This window comes from Suricata suricatta, chromosome 3 (genome assembly GCF_006229205.1).
Source record: "Suricata suricatta isolate VVHF042 chromosome 3, meerkat_22Aug2017_6uvM2_HiC, whole genome shotgun sequence".
NCBI classification, from domain to species: Eukaryota; Metazoa; Chordata; class Mammalia; order Carnivora; family Herpestidae; genus Suricata; species Suricata suricatta.
The window spans coordinates 129,183,194-129,201,470 of NC_043702.1; the positions used below are offsets into that span (position 1 = coordinate 129,183,194).

Below are 18,277 nucleotides of genomic sequence, written 5' to 3' on the forward strand. Positions count from 1 at the left end.
ATCAGGGATGTGGGAGAGTGAATTCGATAAAGTCCATTAGGCGAACCCTGACATCCTTTAACTTACAAAGCAGCAGTATTATTAATAATCTATGAAATGAGATTATTTAAAAAACATTAAGTGGTCATGGAACAAGTGATATCAAGCCCAAAGCAGTCTTCCAGTTCCTAAACAATCTCTTTAGTCCAAGGCTCCTCTTAATTTGTAGTAAATACAGTAAGATATTTGGCTGTGCAATTAGCCCTTTAAGCAAGGAGAGCTCGCCCTAACACGTCTGTTCTTGAGACTTGCCTGACCCAAAGTGAACAAATGATAGCTCAGGGTACCTGCGTGCATGCCTGCGCTCATCCCTTCAGCTGGCATTCATAGAGCCCCTGCCTGGTGCTGGTCCCTGACCAGGCAGGAGGGATACAGGAATGAGCAAGATATAGCCCCTGCCCCGAAGGCTTTCTCCCCGTTCTTGGGTAGTTAAATGCGTCTGTAATCCACAACCACAGAAGCCTGATAGTGGTGCTCATAGAAGATGCACAGCACCTGCCATGAGCCTGGGGCAAAATAGGGAAACATTCCACAGAGGAGCTTTGCACAAGGAGTGGGGTGAGGGTGGGGGTGAAAGCAAGGTCCAGACGCCCCACTCCACCGCTTCTTCAGAGTGCCAGGCAGCAGCGTGAGGGAGTTCAGGGAGGGGGCTGCTGGGGAGGGGCCTGATCAGGTGTGTTTCAGGGAACAGTCTAGTGGCAGAGCGGGGGGGCCGAGTGGGGGAGGACTGAGGACAGGACCCCAACAAGGAACCCGTGGCAGGGTCCAGGTGGGAGGTGATGGGAGGCGGTGGCATTTGACCTGGCTGACACCAGGTACCCAAATCCTGTGCCTCGTGGGGAACCCATGGGGGGTGTTTAACCATACAGCTTCACACCTGCAGAGATTCTGACTCGTTAGTCTGGGGGGTATTTGGGGACCTGCCTGGTTACAAAACTCCGCAGGTAACACGGCTGTCAGCTTGGGGACTACTCCTGGTGAATGTTCCAGCTCAGAGACTCCAGGAGACAATGGGTTAATATATAGGCATCGTAGGCTGTAAAATGCTACGCAAATATGAGTGATACGTTTCTCAGGATTTTCTTTGCAGAGGTAATTTTGCCAAACACCACCTGACGACTCTCAGCATGTAATCAGTGGTAGGTTTGACCTTCACTCTAACATTTCTGCGACTGTTTCCTTGGTCCTCCAGCTTCTAACCAGTCAAGACCAAAAAAAAAAAAAAAACCCAAAAAACAAAAAAGAATTCTCCTCAGAGGACAAAAAGGGAACCATTTTGAAGTGAATAATCCTCCCTCTTTCCCACTGCCCACTCACCTATTCCTATATTTGGTAAATCCAGAGGAGAGTCCTCTGGCTTTACTGCCAGCCTGTGCTTGTTAACCATTCAGAGCCCATTGACCTCATAAAGAAAGCCTACTCTGGGGGCACCTGGGTGGCTCAGTTGGTTAAGTGTCTGACTCTTGGTTTCAGCTGAAGTCATGATCTCATGGTTCATGGACACCTCCCCTCCACTTTAGAGATTTTAGAAATGGAAAACTGAGGCCCAAAGTGATTACATGATTTATCCAAGATTGCAAAGGTACAAAGCAATGGAGCCAGTATTTCCACCAAGGTCTGGCTCTCAAACCCCTAAGCCAGCACTGAAGACCTCTTCCAACCCTACTGCAGATATTAGGTGGTATAAAGGGAGAGTTGGATTGGTGAGCACGGCACACCCAGCCTCTGTGGCTGCTGTCACCCTTAAGAGACCAAGCTCACCCTTCCAGGGATCTGGGCAGAAAGCAGTCTGTCCTCACTGAGATTGGGATTTCTAGTTTAAGACATTTGCTATAGAAAAGACCTACTTTAGGGCTGGGAGAAGGCAGCTCCAGTTCAGATTCTGAGCAGATCTGGGAAGATGGTGACCTTTGGAACATCAGAGAATGAGGAGGGAGAAGAGGGAAAGAAAGTTGTGGGATAAAGGACACAAGTTCCCCGAATCCAAGAACATTCCTAAGTAAATGATATGTGGGCTGCTGGCCAGAAAACAAAGGAAAATGGATTTGAGTCCTTTTCAGTTATTTGGTCTGCGTTTCTGCAGCCATATTCCTTTTTAGGCCACTTAGCCCAGCAAAGCTTCCCGGAGCCCAGCACAGAATTATCCATCCTAGAGGTGTTTGTTCCAGACAGAGGATTTTGTTCTTAAACTCAGATAATGTAAATATTCCGAAGAAAGGAAAAACCCGAGGAATTTAACATCCTGGAACTTTGACATTGGAAATAGCTCTGAGACCCCCTGCCCTCACTCTCCTTGGGCCATGCCACTCACATGTGAGGACAAGTCGGGGGGGTTGAGAGGATGCGTCTGTGCCCACCTGTCTGGTCCATACAGCCCCAAGCTGCTTCCCGGGCTGGTGCAGACCTCTTCCAGATCTATACTTCCATGAGTATGCATGTGGAGGGGGGCCTAGAGGCAGATCTTTGGGGACAGAGGATGAGGCCTGCACATTCAGACTGGAGTGTCCACACTCCATGCACATGGGCCTCTCATGCGTACAGGACCGAGTCTGGTGAACGGGGGGGGAACATGAGCCTCACAACTGGGCCAGCCATCACCATGCTGCCACATTTCAACACGGACCTCCAAAGAATTCCAAAATGGAGTCTGACCACCCAGGTGTTGTAAAAGGATATTTACCAAGGTAGGAAGATACAACTTTTAAATATTTAGACACTGCAGCCTCCATTTGTCATCTTGCCCTGGGCCCCACAAGTGTTAGGAGCCAGACCTCGGACAAAAGGAACCATAAAAGTCATCTACTCCGTCCATCCCAGCAAATGCTCAAACACCTCCAATTATGGTTGACACCGGCCTCCCTTCCCCCTCCCCTTTTCCTCTGTAGTTACTCACTGTTAAAACATGCTCCTTTATTTTGAGGCGAAGTCAATCTTCCTATTCCAGAAACAGCATTTAGTAGTAATAATTGAATATTGAATGGAGCAATAGTATGCAGGGGTTAATGCGCTTTGGCCTCAAGAAGACCAGGGTCCACATCCTGACTCTGCCATTTGCTAGACATGTGACTTTGGGCAAGGTTCTTAATTTTAGACCTTCAGTTTCCTCTTCTGTAAAATGGAAAATAGCAAGTTCCTTTTCAAAGCATTGTTGTAATGAATAGCGATGGTAGACATTATTCATTCTCTTTCTAACGGAGGTATAATTAGTGTCAGGTGTACAACATGATGATTTGATAGCTGTAAATATTATGAAGTGATCTAAATAATCACCACCTTACGTCTAGTTAACATTTAATCACTGTATATAGTTACAGATTTTAAAAAATAAGTAACAATGACTTTAATGTTCTTGTGTAGATGGGGTATTTTAAAATAGGACTCCATGAAGGCTTGGCCATGATTCTCCTGAAAACACTACTGCAGAAAATGTCTTCTCTTATGATGAGAATTTTTATTTTTATTTTTTAATGTTTATTTATTTTTGAGAGGGAGAGTGAGAGAGAGAGCAGGTAGAGGGAAGGGCAGAAAGAGAGGGAGACACAGAATCTGGAGCAAGCTCCAGGCTCAGAGCTCTCAGCCCAGAGCCCAACTAAGTGCTCAAACTCATGAACCATGAGACCATGAGTCAAAGTGGAACGCTTAACCACCTGAGCCACCCAGGAATCCCTGTAATGAGAAATTTTAAAATCTACTTTCTTAGCAACTTTCAAATATGCTATAGAGTATAATTAACTATAGTCATCATGTTGTATGTTGCATCCCTGTGACTTATTTATTTCGTAATTGGAAGTTTGTACCTTTTGACTGCCTTCACCCATTTTGCCCACTCCCTACCACCTTTCTGGCAACCCCCAATCTTTTCTCTGTATCTCTGAGGACATTATTTTTTACTGATGTTTTAAACAGAAGGCCCATTCCCAGCAAGGAGGGATGTAATTAGTGCCAATCAATACTGGCTTGTTTGTTGTTGCCTGGGTGCTTTCACACTTGTTTCTTATGGCAGAAAGAAGTTAGCATTTAACACCAGAGGACCTGAGAACCAGGTGACACTGCTTTCAAGTCATATGACCATAGACAAGTTGACTGTTCTCTTGGAGCCTCAGTTTCCTCATCCGTACAACAGAGGTGATGATGATCCTTGTTACCTCACAGAGATTTATATGATAAAATTCCTACCAAAAGATCATTTACTCATTTATTCGTGTAATTTATTCATGTCAACATGCATCTGTATGTAAACATCACCTCTGTATTGGGTGCTGAAATACAAAAATGTGTTTTAGCTCCTGCCTGCAGGGCCTCAGACTCTAGTGGATGAGACAAAGAGATAATGTTCTTATTTTTTTATTTGTATTTTTATTTTTTTAAAGTTTACTTATTTATTTTGAGAGACAGACACAGAGACAGCACGCATGAGCAAAGAGCAGAGAGAGAGGGAAAGAGAGAATCTCAAGCAGGCTCCAAGTATAGGGCCAATGCAGGCCTTGAACTCATGAACCGTGAAATCATGATCTGAGCCGAAATCAAGAGTCAGACGCCTAACTGACTGTGCCACCCAGGTGCCCCAGAGAGATACTATTTTTTTTTTTTTTAAAGAACAGTGTGATAGGTGCTGGCAGCCTGAAGGAGGAGACAAATGGCTTTGCCTCAGGAAGGTTTCACAGGGAAAATGAGACTTGAGAGGTGGAGGCAGTGGAGACAGGAATATCATGAAAAAGATGACATGGAGCTACATAGTTTTATGGGACAGAAATACAGAATAAAACAAATCCTTCTTTCAAGTGATAGGTCTTCACATGTTAGACAGAAGTTATCATAGCCTCTCCTCCCATTCTGTCTCCAACATCTTCTCTGGACAGACCCAACAGGACTGATTTCTCCAACCATTGCTCACCTGATTGGCTGTGAGTCTCCTGAGCCCCTTACTGGACATGATCCAAATATGCCCCAATGACAGGAAATATTCAAAGGTCCACATATGTCATATACATTGCCAGAACCAGTTTGGTAGCTATAGCATAACTAAAACCTTATTTTAAAGCTGTTTACACTTTATTTGCAAAAGTCCAAGAGTCTATAAGCTGTACTATAAATTGGAAGGCTCCTTATGCATTCACATAGTAATGCATGGGCTTGTCTCATGAACCCACAAAAAATATCAGTGTGAAGAAAGTGTGGGGCATAGAAAAGAGAAAAAGGACATGTACACACTCATGCAGACATTCTGTGGACTGCTGGCTTAATGCAACTAGGGGGCAATGAAAACATCAGCTCTAGATGGTTTCTTATTAAATCTCAAGGGATTCTGGTGAGATAGGTCAGAAGCTAGTATTTTAGTAGTCTTTTAGGCTCAAAGTTCTCAGAACTGGCTTTGAAAGAACTGAGTGCTTTTCCATGATTGTAAATGAAAAGGAGAAGCAAAATGAACATAAGGAAAGTTCCTCTGAGAGGGTACAATATCCCAGCCCCAGGGGCTGGAAGCTGCAATGCCACACTGGACATCTGGCAGATGGCAGAGGCTCACCCCTCCCTAGGTGGCTGTTGTTGGCCCTGGGATGTCTGACTTAACACACGTGTTCTTTCCCACCATTTTATATGGGGCATAGTTTGTGTGACTGAGTCATCTTAAAGTCCCATCTCTGGGTAAGAAGAGCCTGATCTTTCAAGGGGACACCAGGACTAGCCCTATCAGCTTCATTTTTGGTGACCACTGTCAGCATCTCTCAAGGTAGCAGGAGGCCATAGTAGGCCAGGACCTACCTAGGACACCAGCTGTCCTTGCTCTCACACTCTTGACCAACTTCTACTTCTGCTCACCCTAATGGCAGCACTGTAGCTGCTGGCTCAGCTCATCAGCCCAGGGCCTTGTCCTTGTTGTGGCCCACAAGAGAATTAAAAGAGGGAAGACACCTGCTTCTCACTATGAAAGGATTAAAAGCTTGGTCAGTGGTTCTCACAGTAAGATAAATTTATGACTCTTCTAGGTTTATGATAATTATTCCAACATAGTTAATAATGGCCCCTTTTCCTCAAAAGTGTCACAGTTTGAGCAATAAATTATGTAATTGCCTTACTTAAAATTCATATTACCAAGCTCCATTCATAGAGTCTGGGTTACTAGGTTTAGGGGTTCTCAGGAATCTGGATTTTAAACTAGCATACTGGGTATTTCTGTTGCAGATGGTGGATAGGCATGCTTTAAGAAATTCTAATGGTGAGGCAAAACCTACTAGACCAAAAAACCATTAATAATAATTCTAATTTTTAAAAAAAGATAAGAACTACAAAAATATCCAGAAAGCAATTAACAAAATGTCGATAAAAACATACCTAACAATAATTACTTTAAATGTAAATGGACTTAATTCTCCAATCAAAAGACAGAGTGGCTAAATATATTTAAGTAACAAGACCCATCTGTATGCTGCCTTAAGAGACAGTTTAGATTAAAATAAGGATACACACGGAATGACACTGAAGGGTTGGGAAAAGATATTCCATGCAACTAGAAACCAAAAGAAAGCTGGAGGAGCTATACTTATCTCAAACAAAATAGACTTTAAAACAAGAGACATAAGAGACAAAGAGTCACACGAGACAAAGAAGGGCATGACATCTGATAAAAGAGTCAATCTAGCACAATACAACATTTGCAAATATTAATGCATCCAACATAAGAGCACCTAACTGTATAAAGCAAATATTAACAGATCTAAAGAGAGAAATAGGCAGCACTACAATAATAGTAGGGGACTTTAATATCCCACTTACATCAATGGATAGAACATCCAGACCGAAAATCAGTAAGGAAACATTGGCCTTAAATGATACATTAAACTAGATGTATTTAGTACATAAATACAGAACATTCCACCCAAAAGGAAGAGAATTACATTTTCCTCAAGTGCATATGGAACATTTTCCAAGATAGATCATAAATTAGGCCAAAAAACAAGTCAATAAATTTAGGAGGATTGAAATCATATCAAGCACCTTTTCCAACCACAGTGATATGAAACTAGAAATTAATTACATAAATAATACTTGAAAATTCACAAATATTTAGAGATTTAACAATGTGCTACTGAACACCAACAGGTCAAAATAGAAATCAAAGAGAAATAAAAAATACCCTGATACAAATGAAAATTGTAGTGTAACACCAAAATCTTTGGGATACAGCAAAAGCATTTGTAATGGAAAGTTCACAGTGATAAATGCCTACCTCAAGAAACAAGGAAAGTGTTAAATAAACAACTGAACTTCTAGTACCTCAAGGAACTAGTAAAACAAAGCCCAAAGTTAGTAGAAGGAACAAAGATTATAGTAGAAATAAATGAAACAGAGACTAAAAAGACAATAGAAACGATGAAACTAAGAGCCAAATCTTTGGAAAAATAAATGAAACTGACAAACCCTTAGCTAGAGTCATTAAGAAAAAAAGAGGACTCAAATTTAAAAAATCAGAAATGAAAGAGCTATTACAACAAATACCACAGAGATGCAATGGATCATAAGAAACCAATAAATTGGACAACCTACAAGAAATTAATGAATTTCTAGAAATGTACAAACTGAATCATGATGAAATTAAAAATCTGAATATACGGATTGTAAGTAAGGGGATTGAATCAGTAATCAAAATTTCCCCCGAAGCAAAAGTCTAGGACCAGATAACCTCACAGGTAAGTTCTACAAAACATTCAAAGAAGACTTAAGACCATTTCCTTTCAAACTTCCAAAAAATAGTAAAAGGGGGAGCTCTTCCCAACTCATTTTCTGGGGCAGATTACCCTGCTACCAAAACAAGACAGGGGCACCATGAGAAAAATTATAGGCTGATATACCTGATAAACATAGTTGCAAAAATTCCTAACAAAATATTAGCAAACCAAATTCCATAAATAATTAAAGGGATCATATACCATGATTAAGTGGAATTTATTCGAGGGATGCAAGGATCGTTCAATATCTGCATATTAGTCAATTTGCTACTTTCACTAACAAAATGAAGAATAAAAATCATAAGATCATCTCAATAAGTGCAGTAAAAAGCATTTGACAAAATCCAACATACATTTGTGATAAAAACTGTCAACAGTGGAGGAATAGAGGGAACATACCTCAACATAATAAAGACAATATATGAAAAGCCCACAGCTAATGTCATACTCAACTGTGAAAAACTGAAATTGTTTTCTCAAAGACCAGGAGCAAGACAAGGATGTCCACGCTTGCCATTTTTATCCAACATCATATTGGAAGTCTTAGCCAGAGCAATTAGGTAAGAAAAAGAAATAGAAGTCATACAAATTGGAAAGGAAGAAGTAAAACTGTCACTATTTGCAGATGACATGATATTATATATAAAGCCTTAAAGAATTCATAGAAAAACTATTAGAACTAATAACTAAATTCAATAAATTTTCAGGGTACAAAATCAATACACAAAAATCAGTATGTTAACAGTGAACTATCAGAGAAATTAAGAGAACAATCCCATTTACAATATCATTAAAAAAATACCTAGGAACAAACTTAACTAAGGAGGTGAAAGACCTGTATATTTAAAACTATCAGACATTAATGAAAAAAATTGAAGAAGACACGAACAGATGGAAACATATTCCATGCTCATGGATTGGAAAAATTAATATTGTTAAAATATTCATACTAGCTAAAACAATATACAGATTCAATGCAATCCCTATCAAAATATCAATAGCATTTTTCACAGAAATAGAACAAATAATCCTAAAATTTGTAGACCTTAAATAGAGCAATCTTTTTTAATTATGCACATTTTATTTTATTTTTTAATTTGTTTTTTTAATGTTAAATAGCTAACAGACTTTATTTTTTTCTTTTTTAAATAGTTTATTGTCAAATTGGTTTCTATATAATACCCAGTGCTCTTCCCCACAAGTGCCCTCCTCCATCACCACCACCTCTTTTCCCCCCTCCCCCTTCCCCTTCAACCCTCAGTTCGTTTTCAGTATTCAATAGTCTCTCAGGTTTTGCGTTCCTCTCTCTCCCCAACTCTCTTTCCCTCTTCCCCTCCCCCTGGTCTTCCATTAGGTTTCTCCTGTTCTCTGTTAGACCAAATAGAGCAATCTTGAGAAAGAAAAAGCAGAAGGCATTATGCTCCCTGATTTCAAACCATATTACAAAACTGTAGTGATTAAAACAGTATTGCATTGTCATAAAATCAGACACATAGATCAGTGGAATAGAATAGACAGTCTAGAAATAAACCCACACATTTGGTCAATTAACATCTGGCAAAGGAGCCAAGAACGCACAATAAGGACAAAAGAGTCTCTTGAGTAAATGGTTCTGGGAAGACTGGGCAGCTATATGCAAAAGAATGGAACTGGACCACTATCTTATAACATACACAAAAGTTAACTCAAAATATAGTAAAGATTTGAACTTAAGACCTAAAACCATGAAACTCCAAGCAGAAAACATAGGCTGTAAGATCTTTGGCCCAGGTCTTGGCAGTGATTTTTTGAATAGGACACCGAAAGCACAGGCAACAAAAGCAAAAGTAAACAAATGAGACTATATCAAACTAAAAAGTTGATTTATAGCAAAGAAAACCATCAACAAAATGAGAAGGAGACTTACTCAATAGGAGAAAAATATTTACCAAATCATGTATCTCATTGGAGGTAATATCCAAGCACATAAAGAACTCAATAACAAAAAAGACAATCCAATAAAAAAATGGACAGAGGCTCTAAGTGGACATTTTTCTAAAGAAAAATACATACACATGGCCAGTAGGTACATGAAAAGATGCTTGACATCATTAATCATCAAGGAACTGAAATTCAAAACCATAATGAAATACCGTTTCACACCTATTAGAATGGCTACTGTCCGAAAGATACAAAGTAACAATTGTTGGTGAGGATGTGGAGAAAAGGGAACCTGTGTGCACTGTTGGTGGGAATGTGAATTGGTGCAGCCACCGGGGAACACAATACAGTGGTTCCTCAAAAGGTTAAGAATAGAACAGCTATTTGATCCAGAAGTTCCACTTCTGGGTGTTTATCTGAAGAAAATGAAAACGCTGTCTTGAAAAGATATCAGCCCTCCTATGTTCATTGCAGCATATTTACAGTAGCCACAGCATGGAAACAACTGGTATATATGTTTAATGAAATATTATTTGGCCATAAAAAGAATGAAATCTTGTTATTTGCAACAACATGGACCTTGATGGTATTTTGCTAAGTGAAATAAGTCAGAGAAAGACAAATACTGTATAATCTGTCTTACGTGTGAGATCTTAATAAATACCCCCCCAAGCCAGTGCATAGATAAAGGAAATAGATTAGCAGTTGCCAGATGATGGGTGATGGAGGGGGTGGGAGAAATGGGTAAAATTTTTTTTAGTTTAAATAAATTGAATAATTTATAATAAGGATATTATGCAAAAACATTCATTATAAAACAATAATCATTTGCTTTTGTGAAGGGCTTAGATGCTACTTTTATATGTGAGACTTTGATTTAACAAATATGAGTACCTATGATGTCCAGAGCCCTTTGCTAGATGCTGGAGGAGATGTAAGATAAATAAGACAGGTCCCTGAATCAGAGGAGTTTATGTGTAGAAAGGAATTCCAGATAGATACTACACAAGGGTGAACTCAGGTAAATGCCAAAGGGGGACATTCACACAATAGTGTAAGTGTGTAAGTTGGAAAATTACCATAAGGAAATGGAAGGTGGTAATTTAAAGAGGCTGAGTGACTCATCCAAAGTTCCACTGACCAGGAATCTGACCTGGGCTCTCTAGCTCCAAGGCCTGGACTTCTTCCCCCCGTACTCAGCACAGAGACGTGTAACCACAGACATCATCCTACAGCCTCAAAGAGAAGCGTGCCCGTGAGAGGTAGTAGGAGGGGGCACGGCAGAGTGACTCGAATTACTGAAAAATAAGAATTAATCTAACGAGGATTTATAGAACCAAAAAATAGTTTTATAAAACTATTTTAAAGCAGCATTACAGAAAGTGATCAAAATAAAGGGTAAAAATTATCTATAGTCCTTACACCTCACTTGCACCCCAGCTTGGTACCACACAGTCCATTCTTTTCTTCACTTATATTTCATGTTTTGCCTGGTTGTGATCCTATTTTACATGAATTTATGTCCAAGTTTGTCCTCTTAAACATTTTGTTCTGTGTTAGGATAAGGTGTTCCTAGTTATAACTCAGAAACTACACCGTGTTTCATTGAGTGCCTGTATTATGCATAAACAAATAACTTCCTTATCACGAAATATTTAGCTTGTTTCCAATTTTTTTCTCAGTTATTTTTAAAAATTTATCTTAGAGATAGCACGAGCAAGTGGGGAGGTGGCAGAAGCAGAGAGAGAGGGAGTCTTAAGCAGTGTCCATGCTCAGCATGGAGCCCAAAGTGGGGTTTGATCCCTTGACCTTGGAATGAAGACCTGAGCTGAAATCAAGAGTTGGAGGTTCAAAGGACTGAGCCATCCAGGCACCCCCAGTTTTTTTTTTTTATCAATTATAAGTAACACTACAATTAACTTTTTCTCAGATTCTAACTTTTTCCTTATTTTGGATCATTTCCTTCTGGATATATTTCCAGAAATTAGAAGGTGGAGTCAAAGAATATGAACATGTTTAGATGTTAATTTCATACACAAACTTTTAATTCAAATCGTCTTACTTTACCTGGATCTCTTTAACAACTCCATGAAAGAACCTTAATTCATTTAATTTCTACTGATGGATATTTATCAGATTTTTGCAACTACAAATAAAACTACAAGGAATATACTTGTACTTGGATCTGTGCACATGTATCTTTCTATGGGGTGAGCTTTTTAGAAGTAGAATTGGCTGGGAAAAAGTACACGTACCTTTCAAAGCTTGGTACATCTTACCAAATTGTCTTCATACTGGCTCCACTAGTTTACATCCCACCAACAAGTGCATGTAAGGGCCGTTGCCCCCCTACTTTCAACAGCACCGAATATTATCCAGCCTTTTAAATTTTAGCCATTCAGGTGTGATGCTGTATCATTATTGTTTCAACTTATATTTCCTGATTACTAGGAATATGAGCAATAAATTTTTTGACTTTCAGGTTTGGGGGTCTGTCCATACCTCCTGGTCACTGGGATACTGCTTTTATTACAATTTTTTTTTAATGTTTATTTTTGAGAGAGAGAGAGAGACAGAGCATGAGTTGGGGAGGGGCAGAGCAAAGGAGACACACAGAATTCAAAACAGACTCTAAGCTGTGAGTTGTCACCACAGAGCCCAGTGCAGGGCTCAAACCCATGAACTAACTGTGAGATCATGACCTGAGCTAAAGTCAGATGCTAAACCGACTAAGCCACCCAGGCACCCTGGGATACTGCTTTGTTTATCTAACTTTAGTGTCCATTCTGGAAGTTTCTTGTGAAATTCCTCCCTCAGAGAACCTTAATCCTACTTTCGCATCAGCTCAGACAGTAGAGGGAGAGGCTGGCTCAGCTAGTTTGTCTGAAGGCCCAAGTTTGAGGCCTAAGGTCTTCTTTCCTAAGGTCCAATGATATTGGGATTATGCCAGAATTCTGGGAGGTAAGCCCCCTGGGTTGGATGTCCTCGACTATCTGTTAGGATGTCATGGGCTGTTGGGTTTCACCATCAACCTGCTCTCAATCAGCTTCGCCTCATCCAGAAACTCCCAATTGGAGGCACACTGTTTTGATTTTTCAGTACTGCTATTAAGGTTATTTTTTCATATGTCTTCTATTATTTCAGTGAGACATTGAGAGGTAGGAAAGAAAAATACAGACTTCTGATCAGCCATTTAGAACTAGAAGCCTTTGTGACGTACATTTCTAAAACAAATGTTGCCAAGCATTTTCCCATGGAGTTTTACACATTTTCATCTAACAAACTAGAGTACTAAGCCACAATCTGATCAGCACCAGGTATTATAATTTCCCCTAATGTAGTAAAAGGAAGAAATATGTCAATTTGCACTTCTTTGACTATTAGTAAGATTGGATGTTTCTACGTATGTTTATTAATTCACTTCATTCTCTGTAAATGGTCCATTTCTGTACTTTGCTCATTTACCTATTTGATCTTAATATTGCTTTATCATCAAGATATGCTCTCATAGTTACTGTAGTTACTTTCCCAACTTATTATTTACCTTTTCATTTTTTGTTCTGAGTTCTTTCATAAGTTTGAATTTTGAACATATTTCAAAATATGTTCTGTGCCTGTAATTTGAATAACCCACTTCACCAGCTTTGGTTACAGTAAGTTCATAACTCTTATTTCTTTAATTAATTGTTCAACCCTAAAATGTTCTTATTGGCAGAAAGTTTAATATCTCCCTCTTGAGACCTCTCTATCTTCTTCCCCAAACTTTACGGGTCTTACTCAGCCCAGAGGAGGCACTGCTGTTTCTAGGTACAAGACTGAGAAAGAAACTAGAACTTCTAGTTGAGTCTACTTGCATTGATTGATGCTACGTTGTGGACGGCTGAATGCTAGCTCTGTGCTGGCCAATGGACATATATGTCCACTGCGTAGCAAAGTCCTCCTGCTAATATGGTCTCTGAACAGGCAGTGGTCCCAGGTTAAATATCTCTTCCCATCCAGCCATTGTTCCCCACAGCCCCATACTATGCTAAGGCAGCTGGATAAGGAGAGGCTTCTGGCTTGCGTCAGGTGACGTCAGAACCAGCAATCTGCTACAACTGTGTGCCCTTGTGTGAAGCCGGAATCCTTCACAGATATCTAGTATCCCCACCCCCTGCCCCCTCTACTTCCAGCAAACCTCGGTCAGGGCAACTCCACAGGATCCTCTAACTTCAAATCTTGGGAAGAAGGAGTTAAAGTCTTGATTGCTACCCTCTTAAAAGAATCTTGGGATCCTTCTGTAAATTCGTGCTCTAAGTTTTCAGCTCGGAGCATACTAAATGGTCTCAAGAAGAGAGGTACGGTTTTCATCAAGCCACCAAAGGTTTGGGTTACCTTTCCGGGAGGTCACTGGATGCCTACTCATCTGATCAGGTTGCAAAAGCCAGAAATCACTCCACCTATTTTTTACAACTATGTTTCTTTTTCTAGTTGTTTTTATTTTGGTTTCATTTCGTTCTATCCATTTCAAGGAAGATGTACTTAATACAGGGGATTAGTGCTTACACATGATTGGTAGATCTGTGGGGCAGGCTGTAGGCTGAGCCCCCACTGTGACTCCTGGAATGGGAGCACCATGTCAGAAAGCTGAGGGGTCATGAAGCTGACGCTGTGGCTGCTAGCCATAGATGCACATGGCCTGAGCTCTCATCCAGAGATCGGGAAGCTGCCACAGCACAACTGCTGGCTCCAAAACCAAAACGGATCCTGCTGGATCCACTAGTGCAAAAATTAGATGCCGCTCGCCCTGCCTCTTGAGAGACACGGAGGCCTCTGATAATCCTGCTCCAGAGAACGCCATGTCTTGACAAGCCCACTTGTCCGTGGAAGCAGCAGGAAAGCAGCGTCTGCCTCACTTCCACTTTCCAAATCTCACACGAGTGCATCTGGTTGGCTACACTTAGGTTGTCCAGAACCCTAGATGCAAGGCAGTCTGGAAAATATCACTTTTAGCATTCTGGCCTTGGCCTTGCGGTAAGACAGGCAAGAAGGAGGATGGAGCAGACATTGCATGGCATCCACCATACCAGTCATTTGTATTTATATGACAAAAAGAGGCTCCTCAAGCAATTCCTCCATTCGGCTAGAAACTCTACTGCAAAGTGACTGTCACTATCTATGGACGTAGAAGCATCTGGCATAATTTCCAAAGCCCCACATAACCCAGCAAAACCTTATGCATCTAAACATAATATCCCTCCTCCAAGGTCTTTAAAATGTTCTATTAGAATGGATGATTGTTGGGTGAGATTGTAGATGTGCCAGGTGCCCTGTTCACATCTCTGGCTCCGTATCTTCTGGTGGATGTAGACAACTTAGAGCTCATCCTGAAGATGGAGACAGGGATGGTGAGAAACTGGAAGCCATACAGCTTCAAGTGAGATAGAAGGAAATGAGAGCACTTAGCCTGAAGAAAAAGAAAACGAGGTGGAGATACTCTTCTGTTCATTCAATCAGTGAGTGTTTACTGAGTTTTTTTGTTCAAGGCACTCTGCTAAGCAGGTCCTGAGATAAAAACATCATTCCTAGGGGTGCCTGGGTGGCTCAGTTGGTTAAGCGTCCAACTTTGGCTTAGGTCATGGCTTGTGAGTTTGAACCCCACATCAGGGTCTCTGCTGTAAGCACAGATCCTGCTTTGTATCCTCTGTCCTCCTTCTCCTCTCTCTGTTCCTCCCCTACTTGTGCACTCTCTCCCTCCCTCTTTCTCTCTCTCTCAAAAATAAATAAACATTAAAAAAAATTGGCCTGCACTAGATTTGCAGTTTAGCAAAGGAGGCAGGGTTTTTTGAAAATGAAAAACAATTAAAAATTATGAATTATGAATTTATGCCAGCGCTATGAAGGAGGTTTCCATTAAGGTCGAGAATAAGAAGTGATTATATCTGCCTAGACAAGTCAAGGGACACCTAAAAGGGGCAGGAGGGGCTCCTGGGCTGATTCCTAAGGGAGAAATAGAAATGTGCCAAATAGATCGTGGTGGAGAAGGTGAAGGTAGACAGAACAGTAGATAGAAGGATGGAGAGGCATTGAGAAAGATTGGCTTACCTAGGCAACAACATGCATTTCAGTATTACTGGAGCAAAAATACAAAGAGATAATGCCAAGAAATTAGGATGGACTAGAAATTAGGGACTGTGTTCCTCCTTCCTCCTGGGCACATACCCCCTTTATGCCTCCCAGCCTCCCGTGTGGTCAGGCAGCACCTGTCTACGGCATGTGAATGGGAGTGACGTGCGCTACTTCTTGGTCTGGCCCACAGATGCCTTCCTGCCGTGACCCCCACTCCTCCTCTGTCTGGATGGCAGCAGGCAGAGTCACCACATGGAAGGCCCAGGTCCCAGATTTAGAGGTTTCTCTGTCCCAGCAGGTAGCTGGGCATGAAGGGCCTTGTATGTCATGCTGTCTTGAGACTTGAGAAAACTGTCCTTTGAAGAGAGACAAATCTATCATAAATGACTCTTGGGGGCAAACCAGCTTGAACAAGTGACATTTACCTTCAGGAAGTTTTCAGCTCATCTTCTTTTATCTGTTGCCCAAATGTCTTTCTCCCTCTCACCTCTCCCCTGGCCTCACATCCCCTCTAGGAAATGGAAGAAAAGAAGGAAGCCGGTCACAGGACAGCCTCTAGCATCAGCATCTTTTCATGGGATGCTCCTTCTCTTCCTCTCCCTGCTATGCTCAGCTGCTCCACTGTGGTGGCTCTTCACCAGGACTCCGGGGTCACTGGGCCTCTGATCCTATATGGCCTCTGCTGCATTAGCCTACACAGAACAGTGGGCTGGAGAAGGTGCCGTCTCCTTTAGTGGCTCAGCCTTCTACCCTCCTGCCCCTGAGGCTCTGGTGTGTATCAGATTTGGTTGGCAGGTTGGGAATACTTGGAGGGGTGGCTTCTGTAGGGAGGAGGAAATTTAAATAGATATGGAGTCTGGCCAATCGAATACTGTGATCTAAAGGGACAGAAACAACTTATTTCCCCCTTCTTCCTCCTCAGTCTCAGAAGGGACCATTCTTCCCATCCATGACCCATAAAGTTTGATCATTCCTTAGGATCTATCCCCCTGTCCCTCCATGGCAATGCAAGGACATGGTTTGCCAGAAGTCTATGTCACAGAGCCTGAGCTAGTTCCAGTGGACACTTGGGACAGGCAGTTGGAGTTGGGCTTTGGCACCCCACATCTGTCTCTCTGTCTCTCTCAGGCAATGTGATGTCAGAGATGCCTAATGTAGTTCTCCAGAGCATTAGTATTGGTTCTAACGTGTGCACGCATGCACACACTCCTGTAACATACCTTCCAAGGTCAAATAATTCTCAGAGGCAGCTCAGTCTAAACTCAGGAAGGAAAAATATCTTCCTAAATACAGCATCACCCGTAAGGATTCTCCTGTCCACAGGAGAGAAATCGTTTTACAGTGTTACCCAAACCAGCTCTGATTTGGGGCTGGGTGTCCTCCCCCTGGCAGCTCTCTGTAAGGAGCCCCTGGACTCACCCGCCACCCCTGGCCCACTCAGACTCACCCGCCACCCCTGGCCCACTCAAGGGACTGTGTCCCAGATACTCCCCACCGCACTGGCCCAGATAGTGAAGTTTGCAAAGGGAATGGACCAGCTCTTCCTGCTGTTGGTAAGAAGAAACTGTGAAGGTAAAGGCTTCATTTGCTTTTCCCTTTTGCTCATTGATGACGGTTCAGTGCCCTTTCTGGAGGAAAAGCCCTAGAGCAGGGCCCACATTTCTTTCTTTTTTTTAAATTAATAATTTATTTATTTTTTCATTTACATCCAAGTTAGTTAGCATATTGTGCAACCATGATTTCAGGAGTAGATTCCTTAATGCCCCTCACCCATTTAGCCCATCCCTGTCTCACAAACCCTCCAGCAACCCTCTGTTCTCTATACCAGAGTCTCCTATGTTTTGTTCCCCTCCCTGTTTTGTATTATTTTTGCTTCTCTTCCCTTATGTTCATCTGTTTTGTATCTTAAAGTCCTCCTATGAGTGAAGTCATATGATAATTTGTCTTTCTCTGACTGACTAATTTCACTTAGCATAATACCCTCTAGTTCCATCCATGTAGTTGCAAATGGCAAGATTTCATTCTTTTTGATTGGTATATATATATATACTTACCACATCTTCTTTATCCGTTATTATGTCGATGGACATTTGGACTCTTTCCATATTTTGGCTGTTGTCGATAGTGCCACAATAAACATTGGGGTGCATGTGCCCCTTCAAAACTGCATACCTGCATCCCTTGGATAAATACGTGGTAGTGCAATTGCTGGGAGTAGGGTAGTTCTATTTTTAATTTGTTGAGGAACCTCCATACTGTTTCCAGACTGGCTGCACCAGTTTGCATTCCCACCAGAGGAAAAAGAGATCATCTTTCTCTGCATTCTGACCAACCTCTGTTGTTGCCAAAGTTGTTAATGTTGGCCATTCTGGCATGTGTGAGGTGGTATCTCATTGTGGTTTTTTTTCCATAATATTTTATTGTCAAATTGTTTTCCTTACAACACCCAGTGCTCTTCCCCATAAGTGCCCTCCACCATCACCACC

At 41.4% G+C, this 18,277-nt stretch overlaps 1 protein-coding gene across 1 annotated transcript in view; it reads left to right on the forward strand.

Moving 5' to 3' along the window:
* Positions 1-12,936: 12,936 nt before the first annotated feature.
* The window catches only part of FAM163A (family with sequence similarity 163 member A), a 24,031-nt gene continuing 18,690 nt past the window's right edge, over positions 12,937-18,277 (forward strand). The window contains exon 1 of the mRNA XM_029935167.1: positions 12,937-13,000. The gene's annotated coding sequence lies outside the window, so the exon portion shown is untranslated. The remainder of the gene's footprint in view (positions 13,001-18,277) is intronic.